General features: G+C 42.5%; 1 protein-coding gene across 16 annotated transcripts in view; it reads right to left on the reverse strand.

Annotated features, from left to right (window-relative positions):
• The window catches only part of MCF2L (MCF.2 cell line derived transforming sequence like), a 648156-nt gene that overhangs the window by 245180 nt on the left and 376326 nt on the right, over positions 1-26650 (reverse strand). The window lies entirely within an intron of this gene.

Below are 26650 nucleotides of genomic sequence, written 5' to 3' on the forward strand. Positions count from 1 at the left end.
TTTCCATTTACAGGAATAGTAACCTGCAGAAATTATGGCACTTATTGAAAAGTGTTTTGATTTAAAAGCAAAGCACAGCAAGTCTCAAGGCTTTGCATTTAGACTCTACTAATCCATACTTGCCTACTTTTGAAAAAGCATTTCAGGGAGATTGTGAAAGTAACACCTATCAGCGCAGACGTGTACTGCTACATCTGAGAGGCGCGTCATAAAAATGACTTACATCCAAATGTAAATGAGCCCCAAAGTTAGTAAGATCTTCTTGTTGAAGAAAAGACACAGACATTTTTCAGGATGTGTTTGTGTATAGTGTTTTACAAGAGGTTCCATATACTGTTTAAGTGGCCACGAGAAACCTTATTTAAACTGCATGTAGCCATAGGGATCATTGTGCCTTATAACCAATGCAGGGAAATGTCCCTGATGTTCCCATTTGAATGCATGTATCTTTGATTTCTTGTTTCCCCCCAAGAATGTAACAGCTGCATAACGGGGATAAGTGCAATCAGGGAGATTGCTGGACTATTCAGGGAGTCAGGGAGATTGCTACTATTTCAGGGAGTCTCCTGCAGAATGAGGGAGAGTAGGCAACTATGTACTAATCTCTCATTGTTTTCTTCAAAATATTCTGTATAAGCAAGAAGAGGTGCATAATAACTGCTTTACCATAGGTAAAAGAGAGTTCAGTAGCAGCCAGCCATAAGTGGATCGAGTTGTGGACTAGCAATGAGAACACCAAACTTGCAATCCAAAACCTGGTACACACACTGCAGATGTTGCTGCAGATCAGAAAAACGCTCCATTGCTTGGTGCGATTGTCTAATCAATGTGTACCCTATACACACAGCTATTTTTAGCAACTTTGAGCTCAAACTCGGCCAGTGTGTATGGCCGGGCGATGAGCGCTGACCACTGCCGTCTGTCGGGCTGTTTGTACAGCCAAATGAAGCACTTTCCACAGTCTCTAAAGGTGCATACACACTGGGCGTTTTTCCCCAGCGTGTATGCACAGCGATGATGGCTGACATCGCTGGGCTGAAAATCTTTCCCCCTCTACCCAGCGATGTCGGCGGGGGTGAACGGCTTTCCATAGCAGGACGCTATGGAAAGCCATTCATCTGCTGGTAATACCAGCAGATGAACGGCGGCCACCGGCGATGAAGCGGGGGCGCTCATCAGTGCTCACCGCCGGGGTATACACACTGGGCAGTTTTGAGCTGAAAGCAGCTCAAAACACCAAAAGTGAGCTGCTTTCAGCTGAAAATCACTCAGTGTGTATAGGCCTTTACTGTGTAAAGTGCACCTTTATCTTCTGAATGGGTAATACCTGGCATCCTACCCGAAGGCACTTGAGTAGCACTGGAAGTTCGGGAATTGCTGATAACTTTATCAGCTGTAGCGAAAAAAATTATCCTTCAAGTGTGGATACAGCTTACCCCCTCCTCCATTTTCTCTTTTTTTAGGAAAACATTTTTATGTTTTTAGAGTGGAATGATTGGAGGCCTCGCTACAAAAGGAGAGGGTTACTGAGATTCTTTGAGACTTGGGGTAACAGATAACCTCTTCCACTCACTCAAAGTGCAGGTTTGGAATACCCTATGATATGAGACACTTAGTATACCATGGTTACGTCTTCGTGATTTATTTTTTCTTATACATGGATGGAAGGAAAGAAGGGGACGTGGATCCGGGTTCACCCCACAACATTTTATGTGTATAATTTTTTTAGCTGACACAATTGTGAAACATGCTGTTCAGTTACTCATACATTTGGATAATTGTTCCTGGTGTGTGTGCTATACTGTACTCACATTGCATGTGCTCCTTTGATGTTATGTATTTGTCATGTTTCAATAAAGAAAACTGTGTTTAAAAAAGAAAAAAGTGATGGCCAAACTCCCTCTTGAATAAAGCACACACTAAGCAAAACATAGCTCTGTGTCTACAGAGTGTCTCTGCACAGTGTATACCCAGTTATCAGTGTTGTTACTGTTACATGGTCCTACAGCATAACAGATAGTTTAGGTTTAGCTTCTCTTCAGCTTCTTAAGCAATTCTAATATTGCTGCATTTACTCTGTCAAGGCAATACACTGTGAAAGTGTCAGCACACACCATCAGAACACAGAGATTTCTTTTTGCATGATGCTCATGTTATGTGTTACATAAGATGACCCTGTAGCCATCCATCTGCCTATCTTTAGAATTAAGCTGCAGGAAATACAGAGGATGCTGGAAAATAAATGTGAACATTTGTCAGATAACAAAAACTCCTGAGCAAAAAATATTAAAATAATGGCCTTCACCATTCACAGGGGAACATCCAATTAGATATGAGTTGAGAGTTTTATGCATGAAACTTGCAGACATTCGCATGAATGCGCACACCCAAAAAACTCTCCAATCCAATTACAAATGCCTATATGCAGTGCTCGTAGTGGGAGAATGCGAATCGTCTTCCAAATGCGATGTGAGAGGAGCTCATGAAAATATGGGGTGACCTTCCCAGACTCCCAAAAAGTGACAATTTTGTTTTCAAAATTATACAGAAGGCTACTTGCAGGGGATGTAGTCAGGTGACCGGCGGTCGGGATCCCAGTGGTCATCATACCAGCGTCGGGATACCAGCTGCCAAGGTGCTGGCAGGGGGCCCAGGGCTATTCCCACTCGTGGGTGTCCACAACACCCATAGAGTGGGAATAGAACCTGTGGCAAGAGCAGCGAGCCGGCAAGGGGCTTCGTTGCACTCGCCCCACTGCTGGCATCCTGGCAGCCAGGATCCCAGCGTCGGTGTTAATCGCCGGTCACTGGAAGCAGGGAGCTAGCCATCGCAGCCGGGGTCGCAGTGGCTGCGTGTGACGTCAAACAGCCACCGTGGCCCGTCCCCCCAACGACGCCGGTGCATGCGCAGATGATCGATGCTGTGCGAAAACACACAGCACCGATCAGGTCTGAATTAGCCCCCATGTGCAGTGCAGGTGTGGCAGATATAACATGTGCAGAGAGAGTTAGATTTGGGTGGGATATATTGTTTCTGTGCAGGGTAAATACTGGCTGCTTAATTTTTACACTGCAATACAGATTTCAGTTTGAACACTCCCCACCCAAATCTAACTCTCTCTGCACATGTTATATCTGCCATCCCCCGCCCCCCCCCCCCCCCCCCCCCATCCCCCCGCAGTGCACATGGCATTGGCCAAATGCTAAAAAATTTGCTGCTGCGATCAACTCTGAATTAGGCCCTATGGTATTCCAATTGGGTAAACCTACTTCATTGTCATGCAAAGAATATACAGTTTCATTTATCACCTTGTTGTCAGGCATTTGAAAACTCATTGTTACTGTATAAGGAGTAACACCTCTATTTTACCGTCATTTACCGTTGGTATTCAATACACTGATGTAATCCATGTTTGGGCTACCCGGATTTTGCATCAGTAAAAAAAGTATTATTAAGGGTATGAAAGAACAAGGTACAGACGCAGCCCCCTGCCTAGTGACTAAACCTAACCTACCCTCCCGCAGCCTACAATAAACCTAACCCATCCCATAGTGCCTAATCTTAACCCATCCCTTCCCTTTGCAGCAGTAGCCTAAACCTCCAGTCCATGCAAAATGTAAATATTTTACATGTTGACATTCTGCAGATTTCGACATTTCAAAGGAGAGGAAATGTATCTGTGATCTTTCAGCATTGACCTGTATTACTAATATAAGCTTAGATAATTTGATTCATGCATGTGCAACTTTAGTCACTATTAAATTATATCAGAATAAAAACAAAGAATACATGTGAATATATCTATCTATCTAAATATATTTGTTGAGAAATAAGATGCACATGGAAGAATAATCAGCAGATACCAGGCACTGTATACCCATACCTATGTAGCCCTTAATCACGTGGTTTATGGTGCATTCTTTTAATGGCTTGATCAGGACTATATTAAAATGTTATTAACAGAATAAATGCCGTTAATGGTAGGAAACTACACCCTACAAATTGTTCTTATGTTTTTGAACATAATGAGATACTGTATAGAACATATTGAACATAGGTGTGAATAGGAGCTACTAAGAACAGGGGGGTCACTGGGGTTGCCAACACCCGGTGCAGTTACCCATTGCGTGCCCTCCTAAAAGGTGGCGGGGCATCACAGGAAGGGGCATGGCCTCACGGAGCCTCTCCTGCCTCCAGTGCCAACTCCCACTCTGTGACAGAAGCAGAGTGCTGCACGTAATGTTAAAGTGCAGCACCCGGCTCCCTGTCACTGGCAAGGAGCCGGCATTTTGGTGTCAACCCTTAGAACCTGACCCCTGGGTGCGGCACGTATCCCCCACACCCCCCAGTGATGCCTCTGTTAAGAACAATACATTTTATATGATGTGGTTTTAAAACATTAACCAGCGTATGCAAAGAACATTACAAACACATTTGTGTGAAGAAAGCTTTAAGATGGGTATACAGTAGACAATTTGCTACATGACTAGGACTACTGGGCGGCCGAAATAGTGAGTACACACTGAACGATATCACTAACGCTATCGTTCAGTGACGTCACAACGCGGCCGGCCCGAACACGCCGTTTTGGAAGATATAGTCCAAATTGAGTTGCATACAGAGGTGACAGCTATAATCATTAACAACACGCGGGAGCGCGCATCGTTAAAGATAAAGTGTATACACACTGGCCGATATTACAAACAATATCGCTCAGAAGGGTGAAAATGAGCGAGATCGTTTAAAATATCACTCAGCATGTATGCACCTTAAGACTTCAGGTGGAATTTAAACCAAATCTCCTGATTTCAAATTCTGACCATAGGCAGACAAGCAGTGGAGTAAAATATCAGGAGACACAGAAGGTGTGGAAGGACTGAAGTACCCATCTTTATGGGCACAGGATGCTTGTTAATTGTTTATGATCAGGGAGAGAACAGCAATTCACAATGCCAGAAATATGAATAAACAGTGTACATTGCTTTAAATAGCAAAGCTAATATGGAGGTTTATGGTACTGTACATTTCTCTTACCTTAGTCATTCAACTCAGTAAGATAGTGTGCAACTATTGTTTTCACCGACTTAAGATTTATTTGCGGAGACCGATCTTTAAAATTATTGTTCTTACAGGCAGGGCCTGAAAAGAGAGTGTAATATATATACAGTACCAGTCAAAGGTTTGGACACACCTTCTCAATCAATGGTTTTTATTTATTTAAAAATTTTTTTACATTGTAGATTAATACTGAAAACATCAAAACTGTGAAAGAACACATATGGAATTATGTTGTAAATAAAAAAGTGTTAAACAAATCAAAATATGTTTTATATTTTAGATTCTTAAAGTAGCGCCCTTTTGCTTTGATGACAGCTTTGCACACTCTTAGCATTCTCTCATTCAACTTCATGAGGTAATCTCCTGGAATGGTTTTCCAACAGTTTTCAAGGAGTTCCCAGAGGTGCTGAGCACTTGTTGGCTGCTTTTCCTTCACTCTGCGGTCCCACTCATCCCAAACCATTCCAATTGGGTTTAGATCGGGTGTTTGTGGAGGCCAGGCCATCTGACGCAGCACTCCATCACTTTCCTTCTTGGTCAAGTAGCTCTTACATAGCCTGGAGGTGTGTTTGGGGTCATTGTCTTGTTGAAAAACAAATAATGGTCCCAGTAAGCGCAAACCAGATGGGATGGCATGGCGCTGCAGAATGCTGTGGTAGCCATGCTGGTTCAGTGTGCCTTGAATTTTGAATAAATCACCAACAGTGTCACCAGCAAAGCACCCCACACCATCACACCTCCTCCTCCATGCTTCACAGTGGGAACCACACATGCAGAAACCATCCGCTCACCTTCTCGGCGTCTCAAAAAGACAAGGCGATTGGAAACAAAAATCTAAAATTTGGACTCATCAGACCAAAGTACAGATTTCCACTGGTCTAATGTCCATTTCTTGTTGTTTTTTGGCCCAAACAATTATCTTCTTCTTCTTGTTCATCCTCAGTAGTGGCTTCTTTGCAGCAATTCCACCATGAAGGCTTGATTCACGCAGGCTCCTCTGAACAGTTGATGTTGAGATTTGTCTGCTACTTGAACTCTGAAGAATTTACGTGGGCTCTAATCTGAGGTGCTCTTAAGTAGCGGTTTCTAAAGCTGGTAACTCTAATTTACTATTCCTCTGCAGCAGAGGTTACTTTTGGTCTTCCTTTCCTGGGGCGGTCCTCATGAGAGCCAGTTTCTTCATACACATTAAGACGACAAGTAATTCCACAGTGACTCTTGACAAGGCACACTGTCACAACTGAGGGCCTGAGCTGACAGGAGGCAGCCTCAGTTGTAGGGGCTGAGGTATAGTGGAACCTGGGAGGTTGTATCAGACCCCTGGACATGTAAGTAACATGAAGAATAACTGCCCGAAGGCGTGAACACGACAACCAGGATAAAAGTCAATGATGTTTATTTATGACAAAACTCCGTAACACAGCAGTAGTAAAAAGAAAACATAAAAATCAGCAGAGAATAAATACAGTTCCTGGGTACTACAGGGTGGCAAGGGCCACAGGGCTCTGGTAGTGTGAGATAGTTCTTATAATCTTCTAGGTGGAAAGTCCTTACCAGGCCCGACTGTAGCAATGGAAATAGCCCAGGATCGTACCAGCTGGTGTTCCAGGAAAAGCTGGGCTGCTGTGGGTAAAACGGCTGCTGTGGGTACTGGCTGGAACCAGACTGATGTTGACACGGAGTGAATACTGGCTGGAACCAGTTAAATAATAAATGTAACTTGAGAGCGATGAAATATGGAATGAAGTTTGGAGATTGAGAGCGGTGAAATTATAATGCCGGTGATAAATGATAATATGCAGAAAAGGGTACCGGCACTTTAAGAAGAGCTGACCTCTGCTGGAAGCTGGATGCTGAAAGCAGGTGGTTCTGTAGCTGGAAGCAGATGAATCCAATGAGGATAGGAGAGTCAGGCTACACCGCAGGTGGAATGCTGGTGCGGGTCTCTTTAGTGGAAGTGTGGAGATAGGAGCTGGAACCTGGAAAACAACCACAGGAGAGAGACAAACTGGAACTAGGTTTGACAACCAAAGCACTGACGCCTTCCTTGCTCAGGCACAGCATATTTATACCTGCAGCAAGGAAGGGGTTGGCTAGGCAATTATGCAGATTAACAATACAGGCAGCAGATTGGTGGAAATGATCAGATGACAAAATCCAAGATGGCTGCGCCCATGCAGACACTTGGAGGGAAGTTTGGTTTGTAATCCATGTGAGAATTGAAACAGCAATGGCGGCGCCGGCCACAGGAGACGCCAGACTGATGATTGCACATCTAAACCACGCGGGCACAGCGGAGGCCGCGGCTGACGTAATCGCCACTCTGACACTCTGCATGCAGGAACTCAGGGACAGCGGCGGAGGCCGCGGGGAACGCCATTCCAGATGTAACATGGCGCCGCGGTGACCGCGTCTCAGAGTGACAGGAGAGGAGGCAGGAATGTGGACATCAGTGTAACGGATGGGATCCGGTCCTGGAACGCTGAGCCAGCCTCAGGAGGCATCTGAAGGGTAAGTAATGGCGTCCAGATACCCGGATCGTGACACACACCTGTTAATTCAAAACCATTCCAGGAGACTACTCCATGAAGATGATTGAGAGAATGCCAAGAGTGTGCAAAGCTGTCATCAAAACAAAAGGGGGCTACTTTGAGTAATCTAAAATATGAAACATATTTTGATTTAACACTTTTTTGTTTACAACATAATTCCATATGTGTTCATAGTTTTGATGTCTTCAGTATTAATCTACAATATAGAAAATAATAAAAAAAAAACATTGAATGAGAAGGTGTGTACAAACTATTGACTGGTACTGTATGTATATATATATATATATATATATATATATATATACACACACACACACATACAAACACACAGTATATACTAGATAGATAGATAGATAGATAGATAGATAGAGATGTGTGTTTACTGTATATACATACATACATACATACATAAACGCACACCTCTATACACACGCACAGACACAAGTGCATGGATGGGTCTTTAGGTCCTTGAATTCACGCTAATCGATAGAAGCAGACTCTGCTGCCTTCCTCAAAACTATTCACTAGATAGATACTTTGTGGAGGCGTCTCTCTCGCTCTCATATGTATATACTATAGCGATATAATTCATAAAATTTCTATGCACAGTATGTTTGAAAGGAACATACATTTGAAATATAAAGTCAGAGAAGAGCACAACATTGTACAAGTGCACAAACACCCCATGATTTGCTTTTAAAAGCATTGACTTACATTTCTGAGACTCCAACTGTCATATATGGAGGAGGAAGTGCGATGGTCAGGGCCTCTTTTGCTGGAGTCAGCAACTTGCACAGGGTGACTTGCACCCTGAACCAAAATGGCTACCATAGAATCTTACATCATCATGCAGTAACTTCTGGTCTCTACCTAGTTGGTCAAGGGTTAATCATACAGCAAGATTATGACGGAAAACATACCTGCTCCAAGTTATGTCAGAACTACCTTACGAGGTAAAAAAACAAAAAAAACAAAGATGGTAGGTTTTAAATCATGGAGTGGCAAGCAAAATCTCCTTAAACCCTATCAAGCTGGTTTTGTGGTGACCTGGATAGAAAGCAGTGAAAGCAAAGAAACCTACAAGTGCAACACATTTGTGGGAACTTCTGCAACAGTGTTGAGAAGAACTTCCCAACAACATACCTCCCCAACCATTCCTATTTTAGCAGATGATGTGCATGCCGCTTGCACTTTGCCGGGAGAGGCTGGGGGTTGACCAGCAGCTTGTGTACTATTGGGCAAGTCCCTGACATGATGATAATGTGGGCATTATGTGCAGCCATGCCTCCCAAACGTGCCTCAAAGGAGGCATTGCCTAACGGGTTATATGGCCACGTCCATTACCGAGTGCACACACAAACGTCACCACCCCATCCTCCTCAACGTTGGGATGTATGCAATAATATTTGGTTTCCATTGTAGAAAGAATGCCACAAGTATGTTCATCGGTTATATCAACAAGGTGACTCCATTTAGGAGTAAAAAATTTAGATTCAATTGTTAAACAAAATGACTGATTTATTTTTTTATCTCCAATTGATTATTTGTTCTATGCTTTAATTTCAGAAAACAATAAGATATTAAGCTGTTTAAATATCAATAAAAGCTAGCAAAGATGCGGTGCACTTTTTGGGCGTACACGTGCTGGGATGGAAATTTTGAAACCAAATTAGCATCAAAAACTCATGTTGACCTTTTCATGCGGAGTGTGGATGAGAGACAAAAATCTTGTGAAGAGCAGAGAGGTCAGGTTGGGAGATATTTTGAGATGAGCGAAGAGATGTACATTGGTGTAGTATGGTTAATGGCCTTATGTGGGAGTAAAAGTATTTTATATTGAATACGGTAGAATATAGGTAACCAATGGAGGGACTGACATAGTGGATCTGCAGACGATGAACGTCTAGCAAGGCAGATTAGCCTCACAGCTGCATTCAGAATGGATTGTAGTGGTGAGAGTCTCTTTTTGGTAAGACCAATAAGAAGACTATTGCAATAATCAATGCGGGAGATAATGATTAGAGTTTTTGCAGTGTCTTGTGTAATGTATGGTCGTATTTTGGATATGTTTTTTAGATGCATGTAACATGATTTTGAGACAGATTGAATGTGGGGAGCGAAGGACAGTTTTGAGTCAAGTATGACACCTAGGCAGCAAGCTTGTGGGGTAGGATTTATTGTTGAGTTCTCAACAGTAATAGAGATATCAGGTTGGTAACTACTATTGGCCGGTGGAAATGTAAGTAACTCTGTTATGGAAATATTAAGTTTGAGGTGGCGAGATGAAATCCAAGATGAAACGGCAGAAAGGCATTCAGTGACACTGACCAATACGGATGGTGACAAATCTGGGGAGGAGAGATAGATTTGAATATCATCTGCGTACAGGTTATACTGAAATCCAAAAGAGCTGATTAGTTTACCAAGAGATGAGGTATAGATTGGGAAAAGCAGAGGACCTAAGACCGAGCCTTGTGGTACTCAAAATAAAAGAGGTAGTGAAGGAGAGGTGAAGCGAACACTGAAGGAGCAATTAGATAGGTAGGCTAGTATCCAAGAGAGGCTGTGTCTTGAAGACCTAGGGATTGGGTGTAGTATGGAATGCTGGCGGTCGGGCTCCCGGCGACCAGCATACCGGCGCCGGGAGCCCGACCGCCGGCTTACCGACAGTGTGGCGAGCGCAAATGAGCCCCTTGCGGGCTCGCTGTGCTCACCACGCTGCGGGCACGGTGGCGCGCGTTCTCCCTCCAGGGGGATCGTGGACCACCACGAGGGAGAATAAGTGTCGGTATGCCGGCTGTCGGGATCCCGGCGCCGGTATACTGTGCGCCGGGATCCCGACAGCCGGCATACAGAAGACCACCCCTAGGTATTGTAGTGTTTGTAGGAGAAGAGAATGGTCAACAGTATCAAAAGCAGCAGAGAGATCTAGAAGAAGAAGTAGTAGTGAGTAATGGCCTTTGGACTTCGCAGTGACTAGATCATTCACTACTTTAGTCAGTGCTGTCTCTGTGGAATGTTGGGAACGAAAGACTGACTGAAGTGGGTCAAATAAATGTTGTGATTTAGGAAAGTGTGTGAGGCAAATGTAGGCATGTCTCTCAAGTAGCTTGGAGAGGCATGGAAGCTGAGAGATGGCATGGTAGTTTGAGAGAGAGTAAAGCTAGGTACACACTATACAATTATCTGTCAGATAATCTGCCAGATCTAGCTGGTTGGAAGGAAAATTTGGTAATGAATGAGAGCAAATTACAATCTATCATTTGCTCCCAAACCCTGGAAAATGAACAAAACCTGTTGTTCATACAAATTGGTTAAACACAAATTTAACCAACTTGGATGAACAACTGTTTATGACAGTTTTGCAGTGTTTGGGAGCAAATTATAGATTGTAATTTGCTCTCATCCATTACCAGATTTTAATTTCAACCAGCTAGATCTGGCAGATTATCTGCTAGATAATCGTACAGTGTGTACCTAGCTTTAGGATCAGAATATTTTTTTCCAGATTGGGAGAAAACAGTGCATGCTTGAACAGTGGAGGAAAGATACCAGTAGAGAGAGAGATTACAGATGTTAGTTAAGGTTGGGATGAGCACAGGAGACCGAGATTTACTTACTTGTGAGGGCATAGGCTCAAGAGGTAGTAGAGTAGCAGGATGAGAAGAGTGTTGACACTTTCTCTTCATTTGATCTCACAAATGAAGATGAAGTGCCAGATGGTTCAGGAAGAGAATTGAGCAGGTTGCCTGCTGAGGAAGAGCATACCATTTCATCTCAGAACTTATCAATTTTGTCCTTGAAGTAGGAAGCAAGATCTTGCGCCTTGATAGTGGATGGCGGGTTGGGTGAGAGAGGGTTCAGAAGTGATTTAAATGTATTAAAAAATCATTTGGTGTTAGAGGTTTGAGCAGAGATGACAGTTTGGAAATATGTTTGTCCACTGCATTTCGATAAGGGTGGTAGACAGTCTTATATGTGAGAAATTCGCTTGGAATACAATATTTACGCCACTGACGTTCAACTTTCCGTGAGAGTTTTTGTAGGTGTCTTGTTAATTTAGAGTGCCAAGGTTAACATCTAGACCTACGTGGAGTGTGATGGGTAGTTGGAGCCACTTGGTCAAGGACTATTTCTAAAGTCTGGTTCAGGTGTAGTCTCAGGAGAAGTAAATGCAGAAATAGGTGAGAGCAGTTGTTGCAGAGAGGTGGACAGTTCTTGAAAATTGTGTTAATATTTCTGCGGGTTTGAGGAGGATTAGAGGACTTTAATGACTCTGAGTTTGAAGTAATGGTGGAGAGCATGCAGGTGATAAGGTTGTGATCTGAGAGAGGAAAAGGGGTGTTAGTGAATTCAGTAACTGAGCATAGTCTGGTGAATACTAGACCAAGGCAATGGCCCTCCTGATAGCAAGCAACCTGCGCTGTAACATGTGCAGAGATTTAAATTTGGGTGGGATGTGTTCAAACTGATACCTAGGGGTATATTTACTAAAATGTAATTTTTCAAGGGATTAGTCATTCGAATTCCATTTGATTTGGATTGAAGGGATTTACTAAAGAGCAAATTGAATGTCAAATCAATTCTAAAGTCAAATTCAACTCACATCCCAATAGAAATTGAATTTCTGAAAAACATTGATGTTTTCCAATAGCCCAACTGAGAATCCCCTCACTTACTAAAATTCGATTTGCAAATCGATTTGAAATCGAACTCAAATTCGAACCTCAAATCCCAAAAAGTTTAGAATGATGTTAAACATTTGATTTTGGCTTCTAAACACCATTCTAATGGTAGAAAATTGATAGTGATTACTTTGTAAGTACCCAAAAGCATGTAGTGCAGTGTGGAAGTAATAATAATGGATGTCCAAGGTTATGGTATGTTGTACATCTACTGCACAATGCAAATCACCACCTGACTGTTTAACCCTGGATGATCAATGAGAGCACCATCAGCACCTTCATGAGTTGAATGATGCACATATTTATACTTATGAGACATCATACTTATTCCATGAATTTGCAATAGATAGCACAATATTGGGCAATTTGGCTAGATGATATGATGAATTTTAAAACCATGAGTGTTGTAACTGGCCATCCTGGTTCATCCCATGATGCCTACATCCTCAGCAATTCATCCCTGTCAGCAAAAATTATTGTGGGACAAATGCCAGAAGGATGGTTGTTGTGTAAGATACCAGTATGTGCTAATAAAGCAGCAAATAGTAATTGTTACTATATTGTTCTAATATGTTCCCCTTCCAACAAAAAAATGTTAAATGGCTATGGCTGTTGCTCCTGGCTTCTGACTCCATGGTCAAATCCACAAACTCCTGCTGAGCATAAGTATAGAGAGCCACATATAGCCACCCAACCCATGACAGAATGCACCTTTGGTTTATTTAAAAAAAATATATTCGGAAGACATATATAATTTGGCAAAAGTGTTCGATATTGTGATCTGCTGTGGTCTATTGCATAATCATGCATTAAATAAACCACTCCACCCAGATTATGCAATAAACAGGGAGCAGGCAGAGTTTTTTTTTTTTTAAACCAACAAGTGACTATGTGTGCACAGAAAGTGGAAGGCAAACCATAAAGGCAGATTATAGCTACATTTATTGCCAACTATTTCAGCTGTATTTAAAAATAATAATAATCACCATCATCAGTTAGGTTTTCATGTATGATACAGTGTAAAGAGAGCTTCCCCTTTAATTATTGTGCGTGTGATACATTTGGACCAATAGAAAGCAATGAGGAAGTTCTGTTTGATTTTGCATTCAATTTTGCTAAGGATTTGAGGTTCGATTTTGGAAGGGATTTCATAATTGCAACTCAAAACCCCTTCCAAATATAATAATTTTTGTAAATACATCCCCTAAATTGCAATGTAAAAATTAAGCAGCCAGTATTTACCATGCACAAAAACAATATAACCCACCCAAATCTAAATCTCCATGCACGTTACATCTGCCCCACCTGCAGTGCAGCATGATTTTGCCCAGTTGCTTGCTTATTTGGTTTGCTAACAGACCTGAATAAGGCCTTAAGTATGTAGAATTAGTTTTTGCTTGCAATGGAATTTGTATAAAGTCGCAGATAAAGCATAACGATAAAGATAAAGCAGGTCACTCATATCAGAACTCCCTACTGCTATTATACCCTGTATAGTGTATTTTTTCCTCAATGTTGCCTCTCTTAGAAAGTTAGGAATAAGGGGGCAGATGTATTAACCTGGAGAAGGCATAAGGAAGTGATAAACCAGTGATATGTGCAAGGTGATAAAGGCACCAGCCAATCAGATCCTAACTGTTAATTTACATATTGGAGCTGATTGGCTGGTGCCTTTAACACCTTGCACATATCACTGGTTTATCACTTCCTTATGCCTTCTCCAGGTTAATACATCTGCCCCAGTGTTTTGCATTTGGCATGATTTGAGGATAGGTGTATTATTGCACGTCTTTCTGCCATTTCATGTAGGATATCCTCATGCCACCTCAAACTCAAAATAAACTCTTCGGGGAAGATTTATCACCATCGGCATTCAAGGATGCGGATAGCATGCGATAAAAATGACCCAATCCGCACAGCGATAACTGATTACATCGCATGGATGTATCAATTATCGCATGCGAGCAAGCTCTGTCCCTACGATGACAATCCACAACAGTAATAAGGCTTTTTTGGGGGGTAAAATACCCCTGATGTACTGCTGCACATGCGCCGCCGCCACCGGTGATGTACTGGGTCAGCGGTGGAACAGATAGTTAGACGTCCAACAATGTTGCCTTGTTTGACAGCATTACGCTTAGAAAACTTTTCTCACTTTAGCCATACACCAAAATTATGACTAGGGTGATTTGTGTGCCAGGGCATCCTAGGCCTGAATGGAATATTCAGTTTTAAAATTACACTAAACTGGTATTTTATGCTATTAGCAGAAATAACATTTGTGGACCACTGTATGTGCATGGGTCTTCACCATCCTTACAGACTTGCTGGCGGGTGTACTATGGTACCAACAGCCGGTAAATCGAGTGCTACCCCTTTCTGTCTGCGCCATGCGGGAGGGGGTAGCCTGGTTGGAATTGCAGGGGTAGTTGCCCCGTCACGGGTGGGCGGCATGGGGACATGTCATCATAGCCCCACCCCCTGCTAGTTAATGCACTGATTACCAGCATTGACATGCGAGGGATGGGACGACAATGACGCGATTCAGCAAAACGTGTCATCCGCTTCTCCAGACTTCCCATTACGAGGGGAGCCGCGGGGTTGAGGACGCATCCATGAGACTTGCCTACCTTTCCGGGGTCGGGAGTGCCACTTGATTTTCAGTAGCCTCCCGGCTGATCCATGAGGGTAGGCAAGTATGGATATCACAACAGCAATATGCACTAGTCATAATCTCTGATCAAATATCTTGTGAGCAAAATCAGGGTACTAAGAAACTGATAAACTATGAAAACATTCAGTCAACTTTCAAGAGAAAATTGTCCCTTTAAGTGGGCTGGCAGTGACAATTGTCAACCAGATTGCTTAAAATTAACATATTAAGTCTGGCAGCCTTGGAACATAAATCTCCATCTGGTGGAACAGAGCAGGAAGTCACTTATACTGTATCAGTATTTCCAGTCTTTTGAAATCTTTGTGGTACGTTGTATACATTTAATAATTTTAATTTCTCTCTATATTGGGATGGGCGGGCCGCAGTGGCCCACGCATGGAGGGGAGGAGTGATCAAGGACAGCATTCTGAGTGTCATCTGCATAGCAACAGAGCAGCCCTTGATTAGATGCTGTGCGCATGGGGTGTGAGCCTGAGGGCAGCCCGGCATCTCTGTAGGAGTACTGGGCAATTCACAAGGTCATGCCCTCCTTCCCACTGTCAACGCACTCACAGTCATGGTTTTAAACGTTGACTGTTGTACGAGGTGTGATATAATGACTAAATTAGAGGACCTGCAGATAAGGGATGTTGGTATTTTGCACAAATGTTGGGGTGGTGGAAAAAAGATAGAAGGAAGAGAGGAGGAAGATGATGATTGTCAGTTTAAAAGACCATTGCAATTCCTTGCACAAAAGAAGATACTCAATATGAACAATTTGAAATGACTGGCACAATAATAATTTAATGCTAAAATGGTGATTAATGTGTTTTATATTCTATTAACAAAAAATGTCAGCATAAATAAAAAAGTGGTGATTTCTAAAGAATATTCACTATACTTTTCAAACATTTATTCCTTGCTATAGATGGCACAAATGCAGCAATTAGTTTCATTATTACACTGCACAGGGGTAACAGAAATTATCTTTACCCCCAATGTGCCTCACCCCCTTCCCTAATTAGCCTGCCAAGTCCCACCTCTAGGGATAGATGGAGCAACTACTGTGATAGGAAACCATTGATGTCACTACCTAACGTCAAGATAAGCCACCAATGGTCATCAATGGTAGACCAGTCTACGTATATTCATCCTTACCCCACTTAGGGGTTAATGTATCAAGCAGTGAAAAGAGTGAAGTGGACCAGTGGAGAACTTACCCATTGTCACCAATCAGCATATACCTTTCATTTTGAGTATACTTGATAAATGCATCCTCAAAGATGACTGGTTGTTATGGGCAACAACTCCACTGGTCCAATTTTCCCACTGTTTGATAAATAAACTCCTATTGTTGAAACAAAATATGGCCAATAAAAAGGATAAAGAATGATCATGACATTGCGATCAATGACCCACAGTCCACTGGAAAACATTACGGGTATCAGTAATACTGTTCTAGGCACAGAATTAGTAATTCATTTCAAAAGTCATGGCTACGGGACACTGCTATCAAACATGAAAATAGTATGTAACACATATGATGTCACCATGTAATGTAAATTATACTTTCTCCCTACTTGACCGGGATCTCCAGGAGGGTCTAAGGGACGGGGCAGTCATGTGGGTGGTATAGTGTGATGCTACTACATCATGGCCTCGCCACCAGCTATAGAAAATGTGGCTTGGAAGAGCTGGGGTCGGTGCCACAATGACCAATTATGAAGTGTGTGGCAGCTGCAGATTCCGGGAGAGCAACCACTGATTTTATAGAGTGGGCAGGTATAATGAACAGGCCTTATTTTCATCGATTCTGCACTGAAATAGGGACTAATGGTGTATCCTAACAGTTAAAAAACAGAAAAGCAATGTCATATCTGTCACATTTGCAGGCTGCCAATCACATATCAGTCTGATGGAATTATCATGAATCATATCATGGTAAAGGCCCCCATGATGGTGTTGGTGGCACCTTAATGAGACATTCTGGTAATGTGTTTAACAGGGCAAAGTAGTGCAAAATTACAAATAATTGTTTGAGGTCGCCAGCCAATACAGAAAAAGCCACTGTATTCTTGTTCTTGAAATGCACGACATCAGCATTTCAGCTTACTATCATCGGGGGTGGTGAGTTGAAATGCGTGAAAAGTTACCCATTTGGGCGCCCAAACAGGACTTTTGCGATCGCGCCCATAACTTTAGTCTGGTCTAGCCGCTTTACGCAGCTAAACCCACTGCTATGGCGTGATAGGGGAGAAAATGGGGGACAACTGAATATCGCCCTTCGATCTTCCGTCACTTTAGACGGGAGATCGGGTGTGATATATCAATTGAATATCGCCCTAAATATCAGTAATGACCACTTTCTTAAAGTTAAATTCTTGCTGTTTTTTAATGAGTGAATTAGGTGGATAACATGTATTTAAACTTATCCAAATAGATTGAAAAAAAGAATAATAATTTTTTTCTATTTGCAAAAAAAAAAATTATATCAAAAGACTAATATCGGTCAGCACCATTGGAACATCAGAAATATTGGAAACATCACAACCATCGTGACTTTCATTTTGATAGCCACCAAGTTGGGAGGGGTTGGCTGAGGTGGCTAATTTACCCTTCCCCAGTGGCTGCTATTGTCTGCAGCCACCGGGTGTGGCGGTGGGGAGGGGGGGCAGTGATTGGCAGCAAGGCAGACACTGGTAGGGAAGTGCAGGGAGACAAAGGGTCCTTCTGAAAGCAGCAGTTGCGGTGGGTTTCTCTTCCCTGCAGCTGCACATACTGTGTATCTGAGTAGTCGCACCCTGAGCGCCCAGATAAGACAAGTCACTTGCTGAGGTAATCTGATGCGAATATGCCAAGTGGTTAATGATCACTCTGGGTCAATTTAACATTGACACAGTGGATGTAAAGGACACTGCTGAAATTGCTCGGATTTTGCCTCCCACCTCCTGTGATCTGTTTCCAGCCTCAACCAAGCTTCGTATAGGTTGCATAGATATAATTGGTCCTGTCTTTGCAAAAATTGTTCAATGCTCTTGGCAGACAGGCATTTTTCCTGGACCCCTAAAGGAAGCAATTGTTAGACCTCTTCTTAAAAAACCTGATTTAGATCCCGACTGCATGACCAACTACAAACCGGTATCAAATCTTCCTTTTCTAGGAAAGGTTATTGAGAAAGTGGTTGCAAATCAACTGGAAACCCGCCTGACAACCCATGATATTTATGATCCATTCCAATCATGATTCAGGAGAAGACATAGCACTGAAACAGCCCTGGTGTGTGTGTTAAATGATCTTCTGATGGCAAGAGACAGAGGTGACTGTTCAATATTAATCCTTCTGGATCTCTCCGCAACATTTGATACCATGGACCATGGGCTCCTGATTGAGCGACTGATACATTTTTGTGGACTGGATGGAACAGTCCTAAGCTGGTTCAAATCATTTCTCACAGGCAGGTCACAGAGAGTATCGTCTGGATTATACTCATCACCACCAGTGTCATTGCCATGTGGTGTCCCACAAGGTTCTATACTATCTTCATGCTTTTTGCAGTATACATGCTCCCGCTGGGTGAAATAATCAGGCGCCATGGACTAGTCTACCACTGCTATGCAGATGATACACAACTGTACTTGTCCTTTGCTTCGGGCACTGATAACCCAATAGCAACCCTAAATGGCTGTCTAGCTGAGCTCCAGGATTGGATGAGTGCCAGTTGGCTGCGACTGAACCCGGATAAAACAGAGGCCCTTATGATAGGACCGCAACATTAAAGGACAAGACTGCAGCATAGCCAACCAACTGGACTTACACTCAGGGATTCAGAATTACAAACCACTGATTGTGTGCGGAATCTTTGCGTTGTCCTGGATGGTGGCTTGACACTTAAACATCAGATATCAGCCACAATCAAATCCTCATTCTTTCACCTGAGGAACATAGCCAGAATCAAGCACTTAATTCCCTCAGATGATCTGCCAACAGTTATAAATGCATTTGTATCATCTCGATTCGACTACTGTAATGCCCTCTACCTTGGTCTCCCAGCAAAAGAATTGCACCGCTTACAGCTAGTGCAAAATACAGCTGCCAGGCTGTTAACCGACCAGCCCCGTTCTAGCCACATAACACCCATCCTCTACTCCCTTCACTGGTCGCCTGTAAGATGGCGAATCATCTTCAAGATTGGCTTACTGAGTTTAAAAGCACTACATGACCAGGGCCCAAGGTACCTGAAGCAGCTTCTGATCCCATACTGCCCCACTCGATTACTGCGATCTGTAGATGAAGGACTTTTAGCAGTACCTAGAATCTCCCGTAATTCATCTGGGAGTCGAGCTTTTAGTCATGCGGCTCCGACTCTATGGAACTCACTTCCCCGCGCAGTGCGAGAGGCCCCAACTATACAATCCTTCAAAAGTAGACTCAAGACTTTCCTATTTACTCAAGCATTTCCATAATGTCCCTTTAGTATCTCCATGCTTCTGTATTTTATGCAAAGTTTTTCTGTACTTCATTATTTTCTGTACTATATTAAGCTATGCATCTGTTAAGCGCCTTGAGTCCTATTGGAGAAAGCTATATAAATAAAATAATTATTATTTCTCTAAGATTTGTGATGAACATTTTGTCTTTCAATTTAAATTTCAGGCACAGCTGCTAGCACCAACCTTACATCTGTTCCTATGAAAAGAATCTCTAAGCACATTACAAAAAATAATGGACAATGCAAAAATCAACATTTTGCTCAACAAAAACATGCTACTGAAATGTGGCATGCTTAGCAGCAAAAGCTGATACGTCTTCCAAAATCTTCACCACACCATATGCAAACACCCACACAAAGTAACAAGATAAAATTATAATCAACACAGAGGATTCATGCCAGCTATCTGCTGAATGTGATAATGGATTAACTCTCATTACAGTGAAGTTATCTGAGCAATTAGACTGTTAGCATTAGGGTTCTGCAGATAGTGCTACATTTATGCAGAACATTTATTACAGTGTTTCCCTTTGGCCATTCTCTGGGTGCAGCAAGACTTTTCAGAGCCCCAGTGTAAACGTATCCCTTGTTTTCACCTCTTGTATTAAAACAGTTATTATCACAGATCAATAGCTAGCAGAGTGGGAAAAGGAAAACCACAGCTCATTTGATAGAGCTGAATATACAGAAAGGACAAAATTAATTTTAACTGTACATGACTTGAGTTGGAAGCAGATACTGGTACAGCTGTACTGTAGCCATAGTTACAGAATGCTTCATTACTTATAATTCCTGACCTCAGAAAATGTCAAGGCCAGGTAGAAGAGATGGGTGAGACATGATGACTCTACTCACAACACGTATGTGCGTGTTGGTGTACTGTATGTTTGTGTGAATAACACAAGATGTAGACAGAAGTGAATGGTGGTTTGTTTTTTTATGGATGAAACCTGGCAACATAAAGATTGACTTTGGAGTTTGGTAAGATACCAACAAATCAGTGTAAAAATCAAAGCAATCAAAATAAAGGCCAAAAGTGCTTTAAGAGATAATGAAGAAAGGAAATGAGAAAGTCCTCACCCAAAGTTTAAGTAGATCATAAAAGCTTGCATGGTGTATATATTGCTTGACTATGAAGTTACAAGTCGACTATCAAAAAAAAAATCAACTTAAGCTCTCACCTAAATAATGGGCATTGCATGACATCAGAAGGAATAGGGGAAATCTTCCCTACACTTCGCGGGAAAGATACCAGTAATGAAGAGTACTTTAGGGAATCCAATCCTAGAAGTGACTACAGAAAATCAAACAGCAAGGCAATCTTGAGACATGGAAGGATGAAAGATGTACCAACACCACACCATCTGCACCCCCCCCCCCCCCCACTCTTCCCACAGCCATCTGCTAAGGAAGGCAAAAGTAATGTGGGCACTGCATGGCGGGGACGTAATGACGCGATCGCCCCCTTTTTCAGAGCCCCGACCCTTTGTTGAGCCAACCTAGCTGATCCATCAGCAACATTAGTTCACCTGTAATGTACTGGCACCTCGGATGAATGTTTGGGGCTCCTATGTCCTAGATGTCCATGGAACATGTTGGCACCTCACCTGGTACAACTAAACAGTAATGTCTCAGTCTACAAGAATTAGACAAATTTTATCATAAGATTAGTCAAATTAAAGAAAATTATGATCTAGTGAACAATGACAGGTACAAATAAAGAGTGCAGATCATGCTGTAAATGATAACTAAACGTCCAAATATTGCAGCTTTGATGGAAATTTGCAAAAGTGTTCCCTGAAAACTTACTTCTCCTAGTAAGCTTATCAAGCTTCCAAATGACTTTGTAACCTCACTAAGTTATTCTACCCAATTACACCACTCTACAGAGTGCACACAAAACATGCATGTATGTTATTTTTTATACTAAAACACTCACAATCACTGGATCACATACTGTAGTTACACTCAGTACTTGTACCCATTGTAATTTGGCTGGAACAATAAAGTATGCACTGGATGACATTTAGGGTCTCACCAATGTGTGAGTCCTTTGCCAGTATGGATTCTGTCTTGCTCTATCTTTAGATGCACCATTGGTTGTACTATCAAACTTGCACCTGCCCTATAGCAAGTGCAGAGTCCCAGTCTGACTATGGCCTGCTTTATGATCAAATCTGCGTCTCTTCCAGCGACACCTCCACAAAACTCCCATAACACGGACCATCTCAGTGCTTTTATAGTAGTGGTTCTCAACTTCAGTTGTCAAGTACCAGCAACAGGTCATGTTCTGTGGACTTTAATCATACACAGGTTAGCTAATATATTTTGCTGGGTCATTAACAATCCTACCAGCTTCTACAGGCATAAATCCTCATTTCAGAATGTCTGAAAGGATCTAGCAAGTTGGTGTGCCAAGAAGACTGGAATAGTGTTGGATTAAAGTCCTGTAGCCCTGGATGGCGGTTAAAGCACCTGCATGATTGCAAAACAGAGACAAGAGTCAAGGGCAGATTAAGATTTGTGGGGGCCCCAGGGCAACAAACTTGTCAAAAGATATACTAGCAATGTTATTAAAAAGTAGAATGTGTGAATACCCTCACGTTATGCCACAGTGCGCCCTGCCTGGTACTGTGGCCCTGGGAAAATGCCCCAGCCGTGTTGCCAATAAAGCACTGCCAAGATGACTCCTGAAAGGAGTACACTGCCATATTCTGTCCACTAAAAGTGGAGTGACATCTGGGTTGGACCGCCTAAGAAATGAAAACACTACACACGATCACTATTTTAATTAGCTATTGTGTACCGATGCCCCTATTTAGGCTTTGTCATTTTTCCGATAATGGTAATTTGCGGTATTTGTACTGTAACTTGGAATTGTTAAATAAAATCGAGTTAAAATAGAATGTTTGCATTCTGCTTGTCTGTTCAAATGTATCAGAAGTCATGATAAGGATATTTATAGCTGCATCTTAGAAACAAAAGCAGCGGCATATAGTGAAAGCTAGTAGTCTAGATCTGCTACAGATAAAATGGGAAAACCCCCAGGATATCATGGTATTAAGGGGGGGTATTCTATTAGGCACGGTAATTTTTTGTACGGAAAAAAATGGGCTGGTCAATATCAGCTTATCCAAATATAGTATATTGCTAAAGTATTCACTCCCCTTGGCTTTTTACCTATTTTGTTTCATTACAAACTGTAATTTAATTTTTCTTTTAAACTGAATTTTATGTGATGGATCTGCACAAAATAGTCTAAGTTGGTAAAGTGAAATGAGAAAAACTTATATAAAAAATAATTTTTATATATAAAAATTAGGAAATTGGCATGTGCATATGTATTCACCCCCTTTGCTATGAAGTCCCCGTAAAGGTTCTGGTGCAACCAATTACCTTCAGAAGTCACATAATTAGTGAAATGATGTCCCCCTGTGTGCAATCTAAGTGTCACATGATCTGTCAGTATAAACACACCTTTTCTGAAAGGCCCCAGAGGCTGCAACACCACTAAGCAAGAAGCATCACACCATGAAGACCAAGGAGCTCTCCAAACAATTCAGGGACAAAGTTGTTGAGAAGTACAAGTCAGGGTTGGGTTATAAAAGAAAATCCAAATCTTTGATGATCCCCCAGAGCACCATCAAATCCATCATCTTCAAATGGAAAAATATGGTATAACAACAAACCTGCCAAGAGAGGGCCGACCACCAAAACTCACAGACTGGGCAAGGAGGGCATTAATCAGAGAGGCAGCACAGAGACAAAAAGGTAACCCTGAAGGAGCTGCAGAGTTCCACAGCAAAGACTGGTGTATCTTTGCATGTGACCACAATATGCCGTACATGCCATAGAGCTGAGCTTTATGGAAGAGTGGCCAGAAAAAAAGCCATTACTTAGTGTTAAAAATAAGCGGCCATGTTTTGAGTTTGCCAAAAGGCATGTGGACGACTCCCCAAATGTATGGAGGAAGGTGCTCTGGCCAGATGAGGCTAAAATTTAACTTTTCGTCCACCAAGGAAAACACTATGTCTGGCACAAACCCAAGACATCCCATCACCCCTAAGAACACCATCCCCACAGTGAAACATGGTGGTGGCAGCAAGGGCTGTTAAGAGAAATCCTGGGCCCCGGTACAACAACTTCCTGGACCCCCGCACACATCCTGGATGGGGGTGTGACCAAAGCATGCTGGGAGAATGAACACCTCTTTGGGGCGTGTCTAGCAGATGAGAAGCACTGAGTCTGGCTGGGCCCATGTAATTTGCAGGGGGTGTGGCCTAATCACATGGGGCGTGGTCATGCATCCTTAGAAAAAAAATACAGAAAAAATTGTGCTTCAAGCACTTCCCTGGCCACACAGCAGGCTGAGAAGAAAAGCTGCTGCATCCAGGTAATGGTGAGGGGGGACCTGGGCCCAGGTAATTTGTACCCTCCCCCCCCCCCCCCCTTCTTGGCACCACTGGTGGCAGCATCATTCTGTGGGTATGTTTTTTTCTGCAGAAGGGACTAGGAAACTGTCTCAAGTCGAGGGAAAGATGGATGGTGCTAGATATTCTTGAGCAAAACCTGTTTCAGTCTGCCTGTGATTTGATCAGGGACGGAGGTTCACCTTCCAACAGGACAATGACCCGAAGCATACTGCTAAAGCAACACTCGAGTGGTTTAAGGGGAAACATTTAAATGTGTTGCAATGGCCTAGTCAAAGCCCACATCTCAATCCAATTGAGAATCTGTAGTCAGACTTGAAGATTGCTGTTCACAAGCGGAAACCATCCAACATGAAGGCGCTGGAGCAGTTTTGCCTTGAGGAATGGGAAAAAATCCCAGTGGCAAGATGTGGCAAGCTCAGAGAGACTTATCCAAAGCGACTTGCAGCTGTAATTACCGCAAAAGGTGGCTTTACAAATTACTGACTTTAGGGGGGTGAATAGTTGTTATGCATGCTGAAGTTTTTTATTTTGTCCTATTTGTTGTTTGCTTCACAATAGAAAAAAAAAAAACATCTTCAAAGTTGTAGGCATGTTCTGTGAATGAAATGACGCAAACCTTCAAACAATCCATTTTACTTCCAGGTTGTGAGGCAACAGAACACGAAAAATGCAAAGGGGGGTGAATATTTTAGCAAGGCACTTGACTTTTTTTTGCAGATCTTATGTGTTTTTGTGGCAGTGATCACGGAAAAATGCATACTTATTAGGGATTTGGTTTCACCTGCAGAAAATCTCCGATAAGTACTGGCATCGGGGCTACTGGATAGCCCCGGCTGAGTCAATTAGCCATTGAAAATTACAGCGGCTTTTGGTTAAGTGGATACAGCTAAGTATTTTTCGTTTCCTACTCTCAAAATGGCTATTGGCTAAGTGGATACAGCTCAGTATTTTTCTTTTCCTACTCTCAAAATGGCTATTGGCTAAGTGGATGCAGCTAAGTATTTTTCTTTTCCTACTGTCTGTCACGATCCAGGTAATTCCTTATCAGTATTTACCTGCCAAATACCTCCTGAGACTGTCCCAGCGTTCCAAGCCTGGATTCCATCTGCACTGTCTGTGTGCAGCACGCTGCATCTCATTGTCTCTAATCTCTTTACTGTGATTCTGGCAGCATCAGGGTTAAAGCTCACATGCAAGTTACAAACAATCTTTCCCTCAAAAAAGCTAACATGGGCGCAGCCATGTTTTCCTAATCACGTTACCATTCAGCCTATCAGCTGCACTCTACTCTCAGCCTGATTACCCAGCAGCTGCACTCTGGTCTCTGGTTAATCAGCCAGCCAATCCCTGTTTCCCAGCTGGTATAAATATCTTGTTCCTGGGGTGGAAAGATGTCAGTGCTTCAATTGTCTTCAGTGATTTCAGTGTGCAGTCCTCCCATGGACTTTCTCTGCAGTACAGCCTGACTCTGCAGTGCCTCATCATTGCATCCTGTGACTGGCAGTTACCGACACCAGCTTCCAGCAGTGCTCTGCCCTGCCAGTAACCATCGGTGTTCCACCATCGATCTCCAGTCACCATTGGTGTTCTGCCATCGATCCCAAGTCACCATCGGTGTTCCGCCATCGATCCCAAGTCACCATCGGTGTTCCGCCATCGATCCCAAGTCACCATCGGTGTTCCGCCATCGATCCCAAGTCATCATCGGTGTTCTGCCATCGATCCCAAGTTACCATCGGTGTTCTGCCATCGATCCCAAGTCACCATCGGTTTTCTATCATCAGTATTCCTCTGAACTGTGTTTCCTATTACCAGTACCAAGTCATCAGTATTCCTCTGAACTGTGTTTAATAAAACCTTTGAACTTTCCTTCGTTGTCTTGGTCACGCCTTCGGGCATTTGTTCTAAAGGGTCCCTGCATGTCCAAGAACCCTGTACTGCCTCCCAGGTACACATATACCTCAGCCCCTAAAACTGAGGCTTCCCCCTGGTCAGCACCAGCCCTCAGTTGTGACACTGTCAAATTGGCAGCATAGGACTTTTACCCAATAAAATGGTTGAGCGACTTATCCCGTGTTTATATTTACTGTATTTCTATAGAAAGTACATAAAGGAAGAAAGGAGTATAGGCTCTGTGATTTTTGCATAAAAACTACAGCACGTTTGCAGAATACAGCAAAATGATGGAAACATGGTCAAGTAAAATGTAGTTTTATTATAAATATACAATACTGTGCAAAAGTTTTAGGCATTTGTGGAAAAAAAATTGCAAGTCAGAATGCTTTAAAAAATAGAAGTATTGGTAGTTTATTTTTATCCATTAACAAAATGCTAAGTGAATGAATAGAAAAGAAATCTAGATCAAATCAATACTTGGTGTGACCACCCAAAACAGCATCAATTCTTCTAGGTACACTTGCACAAAGTCAGGGATTTTGTAGGATTACAATCAGGTGTATGATTAACCAATCCTACCAAACAGGTCATAATGATCATCATTTTCATATGTAGGTTGAAACACAGTCACTAACTGAAACAGAAACCGCTGTGTACGAGGTTTAAAACTGGGTGAGGAACAGCAAAACTACAAAGGTGAGGTTGTGGAAGACAATTTCATGTTACAGGTCATGCAACATAACAAGACTGAGCACAGCAACAAGATGCCAACTAGTTATGCTGCATCAGCACGGTCTCTCCCAGGCAAATTTGTGGCCAAAAAGCCATACCTTCCACGTGGAAACAAGGCCAAGGGACTCAACTATGCATGAAAACATGGGAAT

This window comes from Pseudophryne corroboree, chromosome 2 (assembly GCF_028390025.1).
Source record: "Pseudophryne corroboree isolate aPseCor3 chromosome 2, aPseCor3.hap2, whole genome shotgun sequence".
Lineage (NCBI taxonomy): Eukaryota > Metazoa > Chordata > Amphibia > Anura > Myobatrachidae > Pseudophryne > Pseudophryne corroboree.